Source organism: Equus quagga, chromosome 4 (genome assembly GCF_021613505.1).
Source record: "Equus quagga isolate Etosha38 chromosome 4, UCLA_HA_Equagga_1.0, whole genome shotgun sequence".
NCBI classification, from domain to species: Eukaryota; Metazoa; Chordata; class Mammalia; order Perissodactyla; family Equidae; genus Equus; species Equus quagga.
The window spans coordinates 68,456,305-68,475,378 of NC_060270.1; positions in this window are offsets into that span (position 1 = coordinate 68,456,305).

Below are 19,074 nucleotides of genomic sequence, written 5' to 3' on the forward strand. Positions count from 1 at the left end.
TGCCCCACTCTGCATAGCTATCTTGCAGAAAGTATTACAACATATGTCAATAATTTTTCTGCTCTGTAAGGATGAAAGTCTACGGTCTGTGCTCACAAAGGTTACAGACATTGTCTCTACACTCCTAAAGCCTCTACACTTGGTTCAATGTATTTTTGTGGACGGAAGAAAATAAGGCTGGGCAAGAATATGTATGTGTATTTATTTTCCTTCAGATATACTTGCATTTTAAACATCATATGCAACTGATGTAAAAAGGCATGGAAACCAAGACTTTTAGAGTTTCAGTCAATAGATGATGAAGATAATTTTCAAGAGACTTCCCGTCACCTCTAAATTCACAGCATGACTGATTCAATTATCATCAACAACAAATAAAGAAGTAGAGTGTGTTAAAGACATATTCTGGAGAGAAGACCAAGGGTTTCTGGAAAAATGTTATCTGAAACTGTAGGGAAAGCAGCACAAGATGATTCTTATCTAAAATATAGTTTCAAAATCTCAGGGATGGACTCTAACTCCTTAGAAGGCATGGCGACAGGACGCGCACAAGACTGGGTGCACAGCACTTGCAGGTGTGTAGTCTCGGTCCAGGCTTGACACCAGGGGCTTTGGGCTCATCGTATGTGAAAAGCTGCGGGAAAATTGCTCATTCCAGAGCTGCCCAGCTTCATCTATATGAGGGAAAGCATATAATAGCGATAATGGTAATAATAACAGTAGCTAACCCTAATTGAGTCCTTTCTACTTGAAAGGAACTTTGCATATCTTTATTTTTTAATTCCCATAACAATCTGAGGTAATACTATTATTATATCCATTTTACTATAATAAAAATGGAGGCATAGAAAGATCAAGAAAATGATGTACCTCAATTCTCCATGGTAAGTCTTATATTTCAAAGGTTGGAAAATTAATAATTTTGTTTGAACCTATGCAATTCTAACATTTTAGTCAAAGCAATGAAATATTAGTCTGTCAATGATATCGACCTCAAATGTGAGCTGAATTAGGGGAGGCAGCACCAGCACCCTGGTCTCTTAACCAGACAGAGCCAAGTTTCAATCCCAGCCTTACCATTTACCGGATCTTCGTAGTCATCCAATTTGATTAACTGAAGTCACCCTCAACTGTCTCATCTTTAAAAATGAAATCAATATGGAGCTCATATGTTGTTTGTCTGAATTAAGTATGATACTCTAAGTAAAGTTACTGACAGCTAGCAAATATTCCAAACAGAAGCTGGGAGAGATTATAAGAGGTATAGGAGTGTGAAGATCCTCCCACAAAAGATGAGGGCAAACAATGCTGAGTGTCCAGGAGAGAAGGCATCCTGACACAGAGCTGGCGTGGTTTGAGATATTTCATTTCTTTAAAAAAAAATCTAATCTTGTTTTTATTGGTTGGTTATTATTTACACATGCTTTGGAAATAATGAATTATCTGTCCAAAAATAAAATCTGCCATTTTTAGTTATTTAGCATAAGTTAAGCAAAATGATACATGCTTAAGACCCCTTATATGCCTCTCTGAGGTGACTTTCTCCATCTGTGATTACATGCATGCATGGTGTCTTAATTTCCTAGTTTGACTCTCAGCATTCAATCTTATTTCCCTTTGTTAATAGGAGCATGCTCTTTTGTCCATCATGTTCTAATGGTCATCACAGGAGAAAGTTATAGTAGTGAATACAACATTTATTTCCTAGGAATAGAGCACAGTTGCATTATAGGATACACTGAAAATAGCAACGTAAACTTAAAGAATGAAAGGGAACTCTCTTTTCCAGTTCTGTCACTAAAAGCAGTAACATTAGAAGCAGAAAACATTTTTATAACACTTATTATGTGCCTCGCATTGCCGTATGAGCTTTATGTATGTTGACATCTAATTTTTACAGTAACTCTTTGAAGTAAGTAGATACTATCAGCAGGCCCATTTTACACATAAGGAAGTAAAAGTATGGTCATGATTGCTGAGCTGCCAAAGTCACATAAGACAGGGTTCAAATGAACCCACACTTTTAATCACTATGCAAAAACTGCAGTAACACTATTGTCCAATTTATACATGCAAGTGAATGACCTACAATAAAATATTAGTCTTTAATACTGTTCTTCATTAAAAGGGTGCATGCTGGGCTGTGATGCACAGGTGTGCACTTTGTACACTACACAAAGGGACACTGCTGCTCCACTCAACAAGCCCTAAGATTTGGCAGGAAGATGTGTCCACCAGGAGGAAACACCACCTTTTTATAATATTCTCAAAGGCCCCGTATAGGTTATAGTGTACCTGGAAGCAGGGATCTATGGAGAGTAGCTTAAAGTCTTTGGATGGGCATAGAATATCTTATTATTGCCGAAATTCAAGGACACTTTAAAGAATGTCAGGAGAACACTGAAAAGACAAAAGAGATTTTAATTTCCAGGCTATAACAATCTGTGCATCATTAATAATCATAACTGATAGTAATAATTTGTGAAATATCATGAGTTTACAATAATATTAAAAATTAGAAATTTAATATGGTGTACATGCAAAAGTAACATTATATACATTATGTATATAAAAACAAATATTTAATAATAATGAATACTACAGGGGTGGTATCTTTTTTCCTTTTAATGGTTTGTGTTTGTGTATATGTTCCATTAGAAAGGAGTGTACATGAAATGTTATAAGTGAGTCAATACTTTTCAGTAAAGAGTCAGATCTACCAGCAACACTGATAACAGGAAACAAGCAGGTTGAAAAGTGTATGGCAAATGATCATCATTGATGGTGATGTTCCAAGAAGGTCTGACAGTGAGTTCCAAAATGAATTAACCAACCGTTTCTTAAATGAGAGTTGCCCAAGAAGATTTGGACCCTCATCTCCTCAGAGATGACACATCTATGACATCTTACTCTTCAAACTGATTAGACTTTCCAGAATTTCCAACTACATAAACAAATAAGTTAATATTTCACAATATCACCATGGCAAGTTATAATTATAATATGGTAAAAACTACAGCTTCAAAAAACTATAATCAAGATGGAATATGTAACTAACTAAAATTTACTTGATATAACAAGTAAGACCTAATTATAAATGATCAATGGCTCAATTCTGAACCACTTTTGACTGGGCACCAAGACCTCTGTTGAGACAAGAATCATCCATTTACATTCCCCAAATCCACAACCTGGGCTAATCTGACATTACACTCCTTTTCTTTTGTTACTAAAACGATTACTGAAATGTTGAAAAGGTCTAGAAATGGGCAACTGTCACGATCACTGCAACCTTGGAAATAAAAAGAGTAGGAATAATAAAGAAATTACAAATTAAAAAAAATTAAATCTTAGGTGTTAGAAAATTTTATAATTGGTTTACCTGTACGTGAATTGAGGTTTCAATTAACCCAACATTTTTGTGTCTTTTGTCTATATAAAGGTAGTAAAACATTTTACTTTAATCAATCTGCTTAGAAAAACTTAATTGATATGTCTACAATAATCTTTAAGTTCAAGGACATTCAATATGCTTCATTTTGATTGATGACTTGTACAATAGGGAATAATATTTGGATTTTGATTATTTAATATATGAATAAGTGTTATATTGTTAATAGTTTGATATATAAGTGAATGCTAGGTGTTAAATAGATTTCTAAGATAATTAAACCAAATGCATGTAATGTGACTGTTTCTTCACACACAAAAAAACCCTCAGACATTAAGTAATCTGAACAATTAAAAAGAAATCTTTACTGGTCTGAGGGAGACAAGAAAAAGCTTCCATGGATTTAAGGTAGGGATTTGATGTGAAGGCTGAACAAGGATCAGAGAATAGGAAGGAAGAAGGCATTCTAGGCAGGGGCTCAGGTATATAAAGTTAAAAGGCCTATCTCTTGAGGATGTAAGCCTGAAATATGTAGGTAGTGAAAAACTTGGGAATAAATGTGGATAAATTGGTATGGGTGGGCAGCTTTGAATAACAATCGATTTGTTTTTCTTTTTTAAAAAATTTGTTTTTGTTTTCTTTTTGGTAATTGGGTCCAGTGAATACATTGAAGGTGAAATTGCAGCTGAAATTTTTGAAAAAATGATTTTAGGTAACAGGCAGAAATAATTTAAATTGTGAGATATTGGAGACAGAGACCAATTTGAAGGCTAATGCCATAATTGCCAAATGTGGTGTAGAATGACTGAACTTGGGTGGTAAAATGGGACCTGTAAGGAAGAGACACATACAAATAGTGTTACAGCAGAAGCCTTAGCAAATCTCTATGTGTAGGGAGGGAATGGACAGACAAAAACTGCCATTAAATTTAGAGCCTGGGAAATAATTATTCAGAGGTCCATTCATTTCCAAAACAGAAAGTCTCCTATTATTCCTCAGAAAGATTTATCTTTATAGCTTGGCACTCACAATGGTACATATTTAAAGGCATACAAACATATCACTGTCATTTCCATTGTGAGCCACCCTGGGAATTTCAGGTACCCTCAATAAAGCCAATAGCCCAGTAAAATAAATGTCTCCCTTTAATGTTCAACTTCACAAGGAGATGTTTATTATGTCAGAGAAAACATTTTTACTTTGGGTCAGTGAGTTCATGTTGTGGACAATTGTTTCCTAGGGTGCTTGAGTGTGATGAACTGTGACTCCAAAAACTGTGGCATTTTAACAAGAAACAGCCCAGCAATTCTTTGCCTTAGAACAAATCTCCTACATGTAGAGCGCAGGTCTTAAAAGTACGGTAGCTTTGGGGAGGTCCAGGGGCCTCGAAATATGGAGTCAATTAGGAGATAAAATAAATTTTACAAACTTTTTATACATTTTATTGTGGTAAGAACACTTAACATGAGATCTGTCCTCTTAAATGTTGTTTGCAATACATTATTGTTGACTATAGGCACAATGTGCGGCAGATCTCTAGATCTTGTTCATCTTGTTTAACTGAAATTTTATACCCAATTTTTAGTAAATCCCCATTTATCACTCTCCCCCCAGCGCCAGGAAACCAGCATTGCGCTCTTTGAATCTATGAATTTGACTATTTTAGATATCCTGTATGAGTGGGATCATGCAGTATTTGTGCTTCTGTAACTGGCTTACTTCACTTAGTATAATGTTGAAGGTCATTCATGTTGTTGCATACTGCAGAATTCCTTGTTTTAAGGCTGAATAGTATTTCATTGTGTGTGTATATATATATATATATATATACATACTAGCAAATCAAAACCACAATGAGATATCGCCTCACACCTGTCAGTATGGCTATTATCAAAAAAATAAAAGACAGCAAGTATCGTAAGTTTGTGGAGAAATTGGAACTCTTGCACACTATTGGTAGGAATGCAAAATGGTGCAGCCACTATGGAAAACAGTATGGAGTTTCCTCAAAAAATAAAAAATAGAACTACTATATGATCCAGCAATCCCATTTCTGAGGTAGAAAGAGAATTGAAATCAGGATCTTGAAGAGATAATAGCATTCTGATGTCTACTGCAGTGTTATTCACAATAGCCAAGATATGTGAAAGACCTAAATGTCCCTCGAGAGAGAAAATAAATTTAAAGTAAAAAGCAATTGGCCTGATCTCATGTTGCATCGCTCAGATCAAAGATGGACAATTTTTACCAACATTTGAATGTCAGAGAATTGCATATATAAATATAAATTTGTGGCTTCCACTGAAAAAACTGAAGGTCTGGCAAAATTTGGATTCCTTCCTGGAAATAGTGGCTGAACTTGAATAGTGGCTGCCACTTGGAGATAAGGCATAGATGTGGAGTCCAGCTCCAGGCCAGAATCCTGTCCGTGATTTTTCAAACCTGATTGCAAGTAATTATAAGGTTTTGCCAGGCAAGCTTCATGAGGGGAAGCTGCCCTTTCAACACCAAACTAGGTAGACAAACAGTGCATTGCAGTTCCATAGAGGAAGTCACAGGCAAGGACTCAGGCTCCCCTACTCCCAGGCTGGCCATTCTTATATGCATATCTGCATTCCTAGACCAGGCATCTCCATGTGGAAGCCTCCTTATGAGGGCCTCAGCTGAAGCACTCTTCTCTGCTTTCACATTGTACTTTTCTCCTCCTAGCCCTTCTCCTCCACCCTAACCTCTGTCCAGGTATCTATAAAAGAGGCAGGAGCTTCTTGCTTAGAGCCCGTTAGCAGTTAGATGATTCTCTCATCTACTCTGATCCATCTGACCCTCACCCAATGCCATTCCAGGGGGGAAATTAAACACTGAGGAGCCCGTACTTTTTTGCCTCTTGCTTGTACTGTTGGGTAAGTGAGTAAAGGTTCAATTGGCACTTTTAATTTGGCTCCTGGTTCCAATTGACTATCTCTGCATCTGACGGCTCAGCAGTGGATGCCAGGTTCGTCTCAGTCTTAGACCATTCCCTGCTATCTTATGCCTATCCTGATGTACCTATATACACCATATGCCTGTTGTAAGGGGTTTGGACTTGAATCCCTGCTTGTAAGTCATACCTTCATTCCCAGTTCATCCAGGAATCCTTGGCCACACAGCCCCTGATAATCTTTTCTAAAATTCCATAGAGTATTGTTTAATTCATGTGCAGTCTATGTATGAATAGAATCATCATCACATGGAAGTTTGAAAAAGATGCAGTAATCCAGGCCCCACTCCAGACCTATCAAAAAACAATATGCATTGTTGCAAGATCCCCAGTCGTTTTCATGTGCATTAAGATTTGAGAAACACTGATATAGAACATCGTTCTCTATTGTCTGATTTAGCATTTTGTGTGTTAGTCTACTTCACATTTATATGAGATATCTTACCAACTAGATTTTAAGTATCTCAATGATAGAGATTAGGTCCTGGGATACTTTGCTATGTTTTGCTAGATGAACTATAAAAGATCTATAGACACAGAAATTAAATATAAGGCCTTCATCTAAGATAAACTTGCTCATTATTTTGCATTTGTCTTCCCCAAAACTGTACCACATTTGTGATCACAGATGAAGAGACAACATGGACAACAAGCTGTGCATGGCATAACCCCAAATAGATCTCATTTCATCCTGACCTGCTCCTTTTTGGTATCTATTTGTCCATATCCTTATCTTGAGACATTTTGGCCATTTGGGACTCAAACCTTAAATATTGGACTTGGTGATTTAAACGCATTTTCCTTATTTTGACCCAAAGTAGTTGCAAAAATTCTGACCTGTCCAACTCTTGTCTACATCAGGTAAGATCTCTTAATATTGCTTTACCAGAATTAAAACTCTAGCATGGGTTTTCTTGGACTGGCATTTCAGCCAGCTTGGATAGATTCGTTTAATCTGCTCTTAGGCCTAAAAAGTATGTCTTGCTTTTTTTTTAGATGAAAAAACAAGCACAAATTAAATATTATATATGGATCTATTTTGTTATAATTGAACTAGTCCAGAGATCAGCAAACTATGGTCTACTTTTGCAAAGGAAATTTTATTGGAACACACTCATACTCATTCTTTTACATATTGTCCATGGCTGTTTATGCACTACAATGGGAGAACTGAGTAGTTGTGACAGAGATAATATGGCCTTCAAAGTCTAAAACATTATCATTTGGCCCTTTAAGAAGAAGTTACCAACTCATACACTAGTCAATTTTGTGAGAAAAATCAACAACCAAGCAATAGTTTTGGCACTTGGCAGACAGATGACTGTTTGATTTATTTTTCCAGTTTTTAACATGCCTTGTGTACTTAGCATTGATGAGTGACACAAAGAAAGGGAAATACAGGACTGACATTTAAAAGGAAGCGAAAGGTCATTTTGTGTTTCTTGAACTATGATAGACAACCTATCATTCATGTGACTACTGAACGTGTTTTGAGTCTGAGTTTTCCATTATTTTCCATGTCGCAAAGTTAAATAACTTTTTTTAATGTTTTAGTTCATTTCTATAAATCATATCTTTAGAAAAGATGTAGAATACATTTACTAGTTTAGTCAACTAGGATGTGTCATGACTACAATATATTCATAATACTATGCTAGGCACTATAAGAAACTAAATCAAAACTGCAAATGTGAGACCTCAGTCTTAAAAATGTTTATAATCCATACAGGATTATATAAGCAATTGTGCTGCAAAATATAGATTCTCCACTGATCACCAGATTTGATTAAGCTACCCTGGTTGATGAATGTCCGTTTCCTGTGTACTTAACTAAAGGTTATAACCTTGGTAGAAAATAGTGATTATAGATAGTCTAGAGTTAGTTGACTATATACAGTTAGTTGAATTTCATTGATGGTACTTCAACTTGGTATCCATGGGACAGTACAGGACATGCATAAATGACAGGGCAGCTAGAAGTGGCAGGCTATAAATGTATGCTTCCTGCCAGATAAAGAATGCAGATCTGGTACCTAGTCTCCAAAGATGCCTCCCCCCACCTTCAACAAACATGGCAGTCAGTATTCATGCTCTCATGCACTTATCTCTGAATATGGGCTATATTTAAGACTCTTGTTTTGACCAGTGGAATGAGGCAGAAGTTATAAGGCGTGACTTTAGAGTTAGGTCAGAAAATGCTTTGCAGTTTCCTCCTGGGTCTTCAGAATATTCATTTCAGAGAAAACTAAATTTCATGTAAGAAATCCTACTCCCATGATACCATCATGCTATGAGGAAGAGGCTCTGGAGGATGAGACATGATGGGAAGAGACAGAAGGAGAATAAGGAGCACTGAGCACTCACCGTATAAATGAAGAATCTCATTAGGAAGTGGATCCCACAGACCTAACTGCCGCAGCTGATACCACATGAGTCGGAGATGAACCACTCAGCAGAGCTCTTCCTAAATTCCTGGACCATAAAATTGTGAGCAAAAATAAAATAGCAATTTTAAACCAATAGGATATAAGGCAGCTAGTGCCACATCAATATAAATCAGAAATTGCAGAAGAACAGATATCAATTTTAGGCTGCTGTGGTCAGGAAAGTATGAATTGGGAAGTAGACTATGAAGTAGGCCTTTAATGATATTAAGTATGGTGCTGAGGAAGAGGCAATTGATACTAAATGATGAACAAGGTGTCAGAGGAGCAAATTAGTAGGAAGCGGGTAAAAATCATATAAGTGAGAGATCTTGGCTGCAGGGGCCTTAAATCTTTTAGATGGAGATGGATAATCTAAAATAGTAAAGTGTTACTGATAAAATGATGGCAATATGGCCATAATAGAATGAAACCCAGAGAAAAGAAGTGTTATATCAAAGGCGAGGGTGTCATGACAGATTTTTTAAAGGAGATGCCATTTGAGCTAAACCAAATAAAACACAGATTCAGGGGTGTGGATGAAGAATCAAAGTTCATTAGGAGAAAAATGAAAGGAGCAGCCTGGGTGAAAGATTTCATCAGAGCTGTGAGTAATATGGGAAACAAAGCTCAGAAATGCAGGAGAGTCAGACATAAATAAAAGCCTCCTGAGGCAGGGCTAGGAATCCAAAGGGTATCCTGGTCCCTCTGGGCCCTTTTAGACCACCTACACTTCTGCTGTCTGTTCACTAAGGGAAACACCTGGAATGCTTTAAACATGATTTGACATTTAAAATGAACATTTTATGGGAAATCCACTCTAAGGACAAAAATACCTTTACCAAAAGGCAAAGAAACTTTTTAACTCATTTTTTTATCAGGCAACACTGACAAATTGATATATAAGGAAGAAGAGCTAAAAGACAGAATTGTGAATCTAGGTGAACCCCATTGTCCACCCTGCAGTGTCCTTCCCAGAGAGCTCAGGATTAAATGCGTGGGAACAATTGAATGCTATAAATACTTTCATTGTTTGCAGAGCAGAAGTGAAAATATTAGAGATAAATCACCTGAAAGAGAAACTCTGAAATCCTTTTAGGGCTACTCCAGATCAAAATAGTGATGGAAAAAGATTACTTCATTTGTCTGAAGAGACGTTTAAAAGTACCATGAGCAGAATGAAGCCAAACAAGCTTATTTTTTATATATTGAATCCAAAAAGAAAAGATAGCTAAGAATACAGCAAATCTTTCTATTATAATTGCAGCACTACTGTAATAACAGCATATTTTCTATGAAATAGAGCTTTCAGTTACAAAGATGACCAACATACCTGATGGTCAATCTCCATCCAATTTTGTTCTTCTTGAATTTCATTTTGTTCTCTATACTAGAGAAAGAGGGATGCTTTTAAATTGAAAATTTATGGTCTCAGTGCTCAGAAATACCTTTATGAAAACTGCTGAATACTTATAATGACATACAAGGCCCTACATGATCTGACTTTTATCTATCATTCAATCTTCTTCTTCCCCTTACACACCTCTCACTCTCACTCTCTCTGTCACACACACACACACACACATCATTCTTTCATACACACTTGAGTTCTTCTGTCCTTTTAAAAAAATTCTCAGATTTACCCTGCTTCCCTCTTGCTATAGGACATTTACTTAAGATGACTTCTTCCACAGAGAACTCCTCCTACCTCCCTTCATCTAGTAAACTAATTCTGAATGTGTTAGCTCAATCTTCACTTCCTCTAAAAGGCTTTACTCATGTCCAGTCCCTCAGACTAGAACACATCTATTATATGATCTCATGGTATCACACCCTCTTCTAACTTATTTCCATTATTTTCCATTTAGACATGTGATTATCTAAATAAAGTTGTGGAGATTACTAGATTGTAAACTCCATGAGGGCAGGATCTTTTGTGTTTTGTCTGGCACTCAAAACAGATTTATTGATTGAAAGAACTGAATGATTGACTCAACCTCAATGACCATAGGACCAAACATAACCAGGGTTAGCTGGGTTACAACAACAACAAACAGCTGGGTTAGCTATTTAATCTTGATGGTGATTTCACATTTGTTGTGTTTGAGTCATGGACTCTAGTCTTATTTATTTGATCCTAAGCCCTATGGCAAATCCTAAGGCAGAGATATCAGCTTTTTGTTCTCTATGATAAAGGAAGCTGAGGCAGGGCAGGGGAAAGCCATTGTTGCAAGGTCCCTCAGCAAAGAGAGTCAGGTACCTGTGGAAACAGAACTCACACTTTCTGAATCCCACCCAAGTTCTTTTCTTCGGTGCCTTTTTTGGAGCTTAGTTATCATTTTCTTGATTGTCTCCAACATAAAAAACAAACAAACCAACCATAAAATATTTTTCTTAGAATTCCTAAAATATGATGATTAAGCATTAGAACAAAATGGTAAGGAGACCAAAGTGGGGATCTAGAATAGGCACAAACAATATGGACTTTGGAATCATATAATGTTGAGGGTAACTCTTGGAACTACCCTTTACTGGCTGTTTGATGTTACATAAATTTATTACAGAATTGACTTCTGTAAATTTAAGTTGTCTTCAATTATTAAATAGTATCAATACCTTGTATGGATTTTGAACAAAATAAAAGCATTTATGAAATGCCAATTACTCTTGTAGGGACATAGTTGGTTCTTAATATATGTGAGAGTTTTACCACTACTGTTTAATGTTATGATTACCAATTATTTTTCTTGGACCTCATGGTCAGAGAGTCATGCTGAAATTGAGCCAAGCATGTTATAAGGATGAGCTGCATGAGTGGGATTTACACTTGGCATGGACAGAAGGATACACTTAACGCACTTCCTCAAACAACATTGAGTCAACTGGTTCTTATTTCTAAATGGAAGAGTCAGTCTAATATTATATATTTTCTATTGACTTTTGGATAAGAACTTGTCTGAAACAATTTTTTTACGTATTTGGACAATTATGAATCATGTACCTGGATTAGTTTACTTTACTATCTAAGTACTAGAGGAGGAGCAGAAACTCCTCCAGTGAGCCGCAGCTGAAAGAAATTTGCACTTGTCTAAGTCTAAATACTTCTGAAGACATATGGAGGAAGTGCAGACAACTATTATAGGAAGGAGAGTACCCATTATTTATCAATCTGTACATAATGTGTTTATAATACTAGGTTTACCAGAGATAATGTCTGAATATTTCCTGGGTCATCAGCCTATGCTTATTTAGTTGAGAACCAATCTGAAGAGTGTGGATTTACTTACATAAGTTCAAGGTTACTTCATTTTTGTAGAGACAAATGGGTTTGCTTTTCTCTCAAGCACTTGGTGTTAAAAATAAATTAAAAAAATATTTTTAAGTATATTTTCACTTTTATAACACAAACCAATATTGAGATATTAAACCTCAATAATTTATTTTCCTTTTTTATAAACATTTTTAAGAGCTGTTGGATAACCACATGTGATTGTAAGTTTGCCTTAAAAGTCAGGAGCACAAAGTTTTCATACACTAAAAGCACAGATGTTATAATTGGATCTTCCAAACTGAACAAGTTTATTCAGTCTCTGAGCCCTCTTTTCTTCTCTGCTATCCCTTGAAACTCTGCTCTTAATATGTCACTGACTGACTTCTTTTTGCTCTAGTGACCCCTGTAGGATGTAAGGATATTAAAGAACCAGTGAGGATGTGAAATCAGAGAGGCAGGTAGCAGGAAAAGCAAGACTCTGAGAATTGGTTAAAATAATAGCATGTATTTATTAAGGCCCTCTGTTTGCATCTATTACATAAATGACAGAGCATTTTGGAAGGTCAGGATGCTGCTTATCACAATCTCATGAAATAAATGTGCTTTGTATTTTACAGATGAAAAACATGAAACTTGGTTATTCTTGAGAATGTAAAGGCTGAGACTTAAACCTAATTGTGAATAAGGATCTAAATACTTTTTTCCTGATGAAATGCTGATTATAATATTAAATGAACTTGAAGCAGTAAGTAAATATAAAAAGACGCTTTGCAGTCATTCAGTTCACACTTTAAGTAATCCCCAATTATTAAGATCTGTAATAATAATAAATATAAATTAATTAATTAAAATAATGGGTATACTGCAAAAAATTTGGGGAGATATTGTCAAAGTCGGTAACAAAAGACTAAAGATAATACCTGTGGTTAGAAGATATCCTCTTACAGAAAAGCTATCAAAGCTCCAGGAAATGTCGATACTCAGTATATGCAGAAGCTGAACGAGAAAGATAAATGACTGTCAAATGGTTGAGCAAAATTTAACAGCCATAAGATCCATAAGAACCAAAGGGTTGCAAGACTTTGCTGTTAATAAAAAGATAGGAAATTACACAATCAAAGGCAACATTTGGACCAGGAATTGCATACTGACATGTTTCTTCCAGTTTACTGGAAGTAAATTGAAAGAAAGGTTAATAATACTAGTGACCACCGAAATGTACATGTCGTGAATGAAGGAATCTTAGATGGTTGTGTTCACTGATAACAGCCCAAACACCTACAATAGTGTATGACACAAAGAGGATGCTCACTAAATATTTATTCAAAGTATGGATGTTTATCCTAACACATTTGAAATCTTAAGTGAAAAGGACAAACTCCTAGAAAAAACTGTAAATCTTATCTAAAAAGAAATAGAAAATTTAAAAGATCATATAAACATTAAAGACATACAATCAGTAGTATATAGTCAGTAGTAGAAAATCTTTGCTAAATATTCAAGGAAGAGATAATTCCAATCTTGCATATTTTAAAAAAAATACTCCCTAACTCATTTTCTAAGCTAGTATAATCTTGATACTCAAACCAGAAGAGGACAGTGTGAGAAAGAAAAAAATTATAATACAAGTTTACTCATGGACTTAAATGTAAAAGTTCTAAACAGTCAGCATCCAGTTATGAGTGAATAGAGACTGAAGAAAATTTCCTGCTTCATAGCACCAAACCCAGATATAATACACTGTTAAGAAATAGATGGGGGCCGGCCTGGTGGTGCAGTGGTTAAGTCTGCATGTTCTTTGACAGTCCTAGGTCTGCCAGTTTGGATCCCGGGTGTGGACATAGCACTGCTCATCAAACCATGCTGTGACAGGCATCGCACATATAAAGTCGAGGAAGATGGGCATGGATGTTAGCGCAGGGCCAGTCTTCCTCAGCAAAAAGAGGAGGATTGGCAGCAGATTTTAGCTCAGGGCTCATCTTCCTCAAAAATAAAATCAAAAACAAAAAAAAACCCAACAACAACAACGAAAGAAATAGATGGACTCACATACGTTAGGATACTTCTCCAGGGACCATCCAAAACACAAACAAGCAAACAAACAAATGAAAGCTTTTCCTGCAGGTATAGGACAGTTGGGTTTCATGGTAGCGGGTACAGAATCTTCGGTGTCTGATGGCCAGGGCAGGGATAGCCAAGACCCGGATGAGCATGGCAGGAGCTAAAGTTACAGAACCTGACAGTGTATTGTTAGGAGATGACCTGGGTAAGAAAGCAACAGGGAATTATTTTACCCTGGGGCTAGATTCTTGAGACACACAATTGCCGTCATTATTCTCACATGGAATCTAACCATGACTAATACCATGAAAAATCATCATTGTATTTCAACTATAAGAAAGATATTTATCCTTGGAAGAATAATCAGTAAAGGAAAAAGTCTGAGACTCTCAAACTTAGGCATGTGAGGCTGAAGCAGACAGAAGATGGATCTGGTTACCAACAGAATTTAGCCTTTTTTGAAGAAAATTTTCACAAATCCAGGCACAAAGGAATTCCATATTTTAAAATCAGACCTGATCTTACAAATAGTTTGATATTACCCAGTTAAATGAATATGCACATACTCTATGACCAGCATTTCGCTACCTTGTATCCTTAAAGAAAATATTGCATTCATACCTAGGGATATATATTTAGACATGTTCACAGCAGCATTGTTCATAATTTTATAAAAAGTTAGAAGTTTTCCAAAGTTCCATCAACACTGGAATAAACAAACAATTTATGGTTTGCATATAATACTATGTAGCAATGAAAAGGAACTGACTAAGCTACGCAGGCAAATATAGAAAATCACAGGAGCATAATGTTGAGTGAACAAAGAAGGTAAATTACAGAATAATATGTACAATGTGATCCCATTCAAAATAGGTCAATCTAAATAGAAGCATGGGAGATAACTAACGCAAAGTCTAAGATGGTGTTAGGGAGCAAGCAGGGAGATTTGAAAGTTAAGAGTACAGAAGAGACCTCAGAAGTTTAGGTACAGTTCTTATTCTTGAAGGTGGTAAGCACATGAGTTTTTATTTGTCATTGCTTTCTTCTTTATAGTATGCATGTATGTCATGTGTGTGTGTCTTCTTTAGCATGTGTGTATGTTATAATTTACATTCAAAATATTCTAGTAGGGCTCGCTCGACCCCATGGCCAAGTGGTTAAAGATCTGTGAGCTCTGCTCTGGTGGCCCAGGTTTGCAGGTTCAGATCCCGGGTACAGACCTACTCAACTCACCAGCCATGCTGTGATGGTGTCCAACAGATAAAGAATAGAGGAAGACTGGCACAGATATTAGCTCAGGGAGAATCTTCCTCAGCAAAACTAATAACTAACTAAATAAAATATTCTAATGAAGAGTAGGTTTTGGAAAGACTGTGACAGAAGCACTTAATCAGATAATACATTTGAGCAAGTTGTTGTGAGATCCTATTGTTCAGGGTAAAAGCAGGAAGGGAAGGAGTGAAGCCGGACATGTGTCCATGTGTGTGCATGTCCTGTGTGGCTGACCAGACATGTGCACTACAGAGGTACAGTTCCTTTGAATTGAGAGGCCTCTCCTCAGCTCCAACTTAATTGGGCTATGGGGACTATGGGACTGGTATTTCTACATTTATCAATACTTTAAAAGAGAAACCAGAAATCTGAATTTTTATATAAAATCTTTGACTATGTGCAGATTCCTTGAAGATGTTTGCAAATATAAAATCAGAGAATGTCTGAGAGAGGAAAGGATCTGATATTGATAGTGAGAGTTGAAATTAGAGATGAAATTAGGTGAGACTGACAAGCGGGAACCTATGCACCAACCATATTGCATAAACTATGAGTAAGCAAACTCCAGCTGAATGTATTTGGTATAATTTTAAAACAAAACCTTATAACCACAAAGCAGTTTTGGGTAACAGAAAGTTCTGTTGCTGCCACAATAACCAGGCTGTGACTTAGCCAGGCTACAAAAATTTTATAAGCTCTAAGCATCACATAAATGTGGAGTAAAAACTATCTCATGAGGGAGATGTGGGAATTGATGGTAATGTTTTAGAAAACACTGGGCCAGTGACATTTTGGAGACTCAGTAAATGTCAATTTCCCTCCACTTTTCCTTGGAGCATATTTTCTCAGTAGATTGCAGGTTAGAAGATGGATTCTCCAGAAGAACATGTTAAAAAGAAGTCAGGCTGCAAAATGGTTATTAACAATCAATCCCTGTGAAAAGAATTGAGTGGAATCAGAATTGAGCAGCAGAAGTCACATTATGGTGCCAACCCAGTGGAGAGTGGGGAGTTCTGGAGAAAGTATTTCTTTTTCGGAGGTATCCTGCTTTGGTTCTGTTGATGCAAAATAACTAGTAACCATTCTATAGAGAGATAAGGTGAGTTTTACTGGAGCCAACCTGAGAATTATAACCCAAGAAGGCAGTTTTCACAGAGGCAGTAAGCTTTCCAGAGAAACATGGTTTTCAGTACAGTTTTATACCTTTTTAGAACAAAGAACATACATTAAACATACCCAGGATACATATTCATCAATGTTTCAAAGAGGCATTAAATTGCAAATCAGCAGGTTTACATGACCCTGATGTCCCAGAAAGGGAAATTATCTTCAGGAGTACTAATGGCATTACCAATAGGGCATCACAAATAGGGCATTACCCATAGGGCGTTACCACACTGGCTTCCTAGGAGGGAAAGAATGCATTCTGATCTTAACAGAGTCCATTCTTTTACTTTGAGGTAATGTTTAATGCATCCTCTAATGGATAAAGCAGATGGACAATGTATGCTTGATAGGCCATAAGTCAGGCTTCTTTAGTTCAAGCCAAATCAGTTTTAAACCAAAATGGCTACCCTGTATACCTCAGTATGTGACAGTCTCTTGTCAGTTCTAAATGACAAGGTCTCGATATCCCTCCTTGATGAGTCACTGGGTGCTGGCTGCCCCAGGAAGGATGTGACTGTTACTGAGGCAGCTCTCTGCAGCTTAGGTAGACCTGAAGGAGAAAACAACTGGGAGCTGCCTGCTGCTCCCACTGGATACAGCTGGAGAAAGGTCTCTCCTTGAATTGGGATGGGACAGTGCACCTCCATGTTTATGACACTGGATAAGGCTCTGCTTTTCCCTGCTTGACAGTGAAATAATTGAGGTATGTCACTAGGTCTTAATTAGATTTACACTAACAGTAATTATAGCTGACTTTGTTAGTGCCAAGTGCACATCCAGGCACTGCACTAAAACTTTACATATCTTACTTCAGATGAAGAACCGAATCTTTATCTCAGATGAAGGAATAAATGATCACATATCTGGAAAGCAGTGGAACCATGCTTCTTATCCAGATAGTTGGGCACAAGAGGCATTTCTTGTCCACATTGCTCTGCTTCTTCCCAAGAGCCTGGCTGGCACAGTATCTGGCACATATTTGGCCCTCAAAGATTTCTGTTTAATTGAAGATGGATAGTTCACACATCCCCTGGATGTTTATGCAAGGCTGTTTAAGAAACTCGTCTGTAGAAAGCAAGTGATCTTCGTAATGCTGCAATTCTATAGCTCCCCATATAAAATCTCACAAAGATAAATTCAAAACTAAAACACTCCAGAAAACCTGGGTTGATTAGTCGTTCAAAATGGAACTCATTCATGACTGTCCCATTTGATACTCTTGAGGGAAGAAGGATATAACCCACCCAGATATACTCAGGATGTGATAAAATATCCACTTTAAAGAGAGGAACAGACATTTCTAGCTATGGGATCCAAACTCTCTAGACTTCAGATGCCTAAATTAATGCACCTACTAATATGATTACCTATCTCATGGTGGTGTTGTGTAAATTAAAGTCGATATCTACAAAGCTCTTAAAACAGTGCCTGGCACGTGTTTTCAGTAAGCGTTGGACATTTTATACCTATTATTATCATATAGAGTACCACCTTTCTTCAGGATTTCTAAGTGTCAACCACTAAACTTATGTATATTATTTTATTCATCCTCATAATTATATGAACTTAATATTTTTCTATGATTTTTCACATGATGCTGAGGTGTGAAGCCATTAAATAAATTTACCAAGTAAATCTAGCTAGTCTAGTTATTAGAGTTACTATAGCTATGTAAAATATTACCCCACAACTTAATAAGATCAAACAAAACTTTATTATGCTCACAGATTTGAACATTCTTTGGGTCAGGAGTTTGCACAGGACATAGTGGGGGTGGCCTTTCTGTGACCCACAGTGTCCAGAGCGTCAGCTGAAAGCATCTGAAGGTTCACTCACTACTATGTCTGGCAGTGGGTGATGGCTGTTGGTTGGAGGGCTCAGTTCATCTTCACAGGAGCTGTTTGAGCTTTTTCACATTGTTGTGACTGGTTTCAAGGGCAAGAATGCTAAGTGAGATTGATATAGAACCTGTATTGCCCTTTGTGACCTAGCTTTGGACATCACACAATGTCTCTTCTGTCACATTCTGTCCAGCAAAGTGGTTACAAAGCCCCTCTCCGGTCAGGGGGAGAAAAAATGAACTCTGCCTCTTGGTGGGGAGTGGTAATTTCCTGGAAGAACATGTTGGACCAGAAATAGAGTTTTAGACATTTTTAATTGAGTTTGTTACTGTGAAAATTGTAGGTTCCCATGTGCTTGTAAAAAATAATACTAGATCTCATGTGATTTTTACCCAGTTTCCTCCAAGGGTATTATCTTCAGAATAATAGTACAATATCAAAACCAGAATATTGATATTGATGCAATACACCTATCTATTTGGATTTCCTCCGTTTTACTTTATGGTGATTTTTTGGAAAATACACTTTATCACACAAGTAGATGGTAAAACTGGGTCAAACCAATGTCTGTCTGGCCCAAAAACTGAACCCTTAACCACTGTGGGATAAATTATCTGACCACTGATTTTTGCAAAGTCTAAAAAAAGGAAAAGCATGCTGGCAAGCTCAAA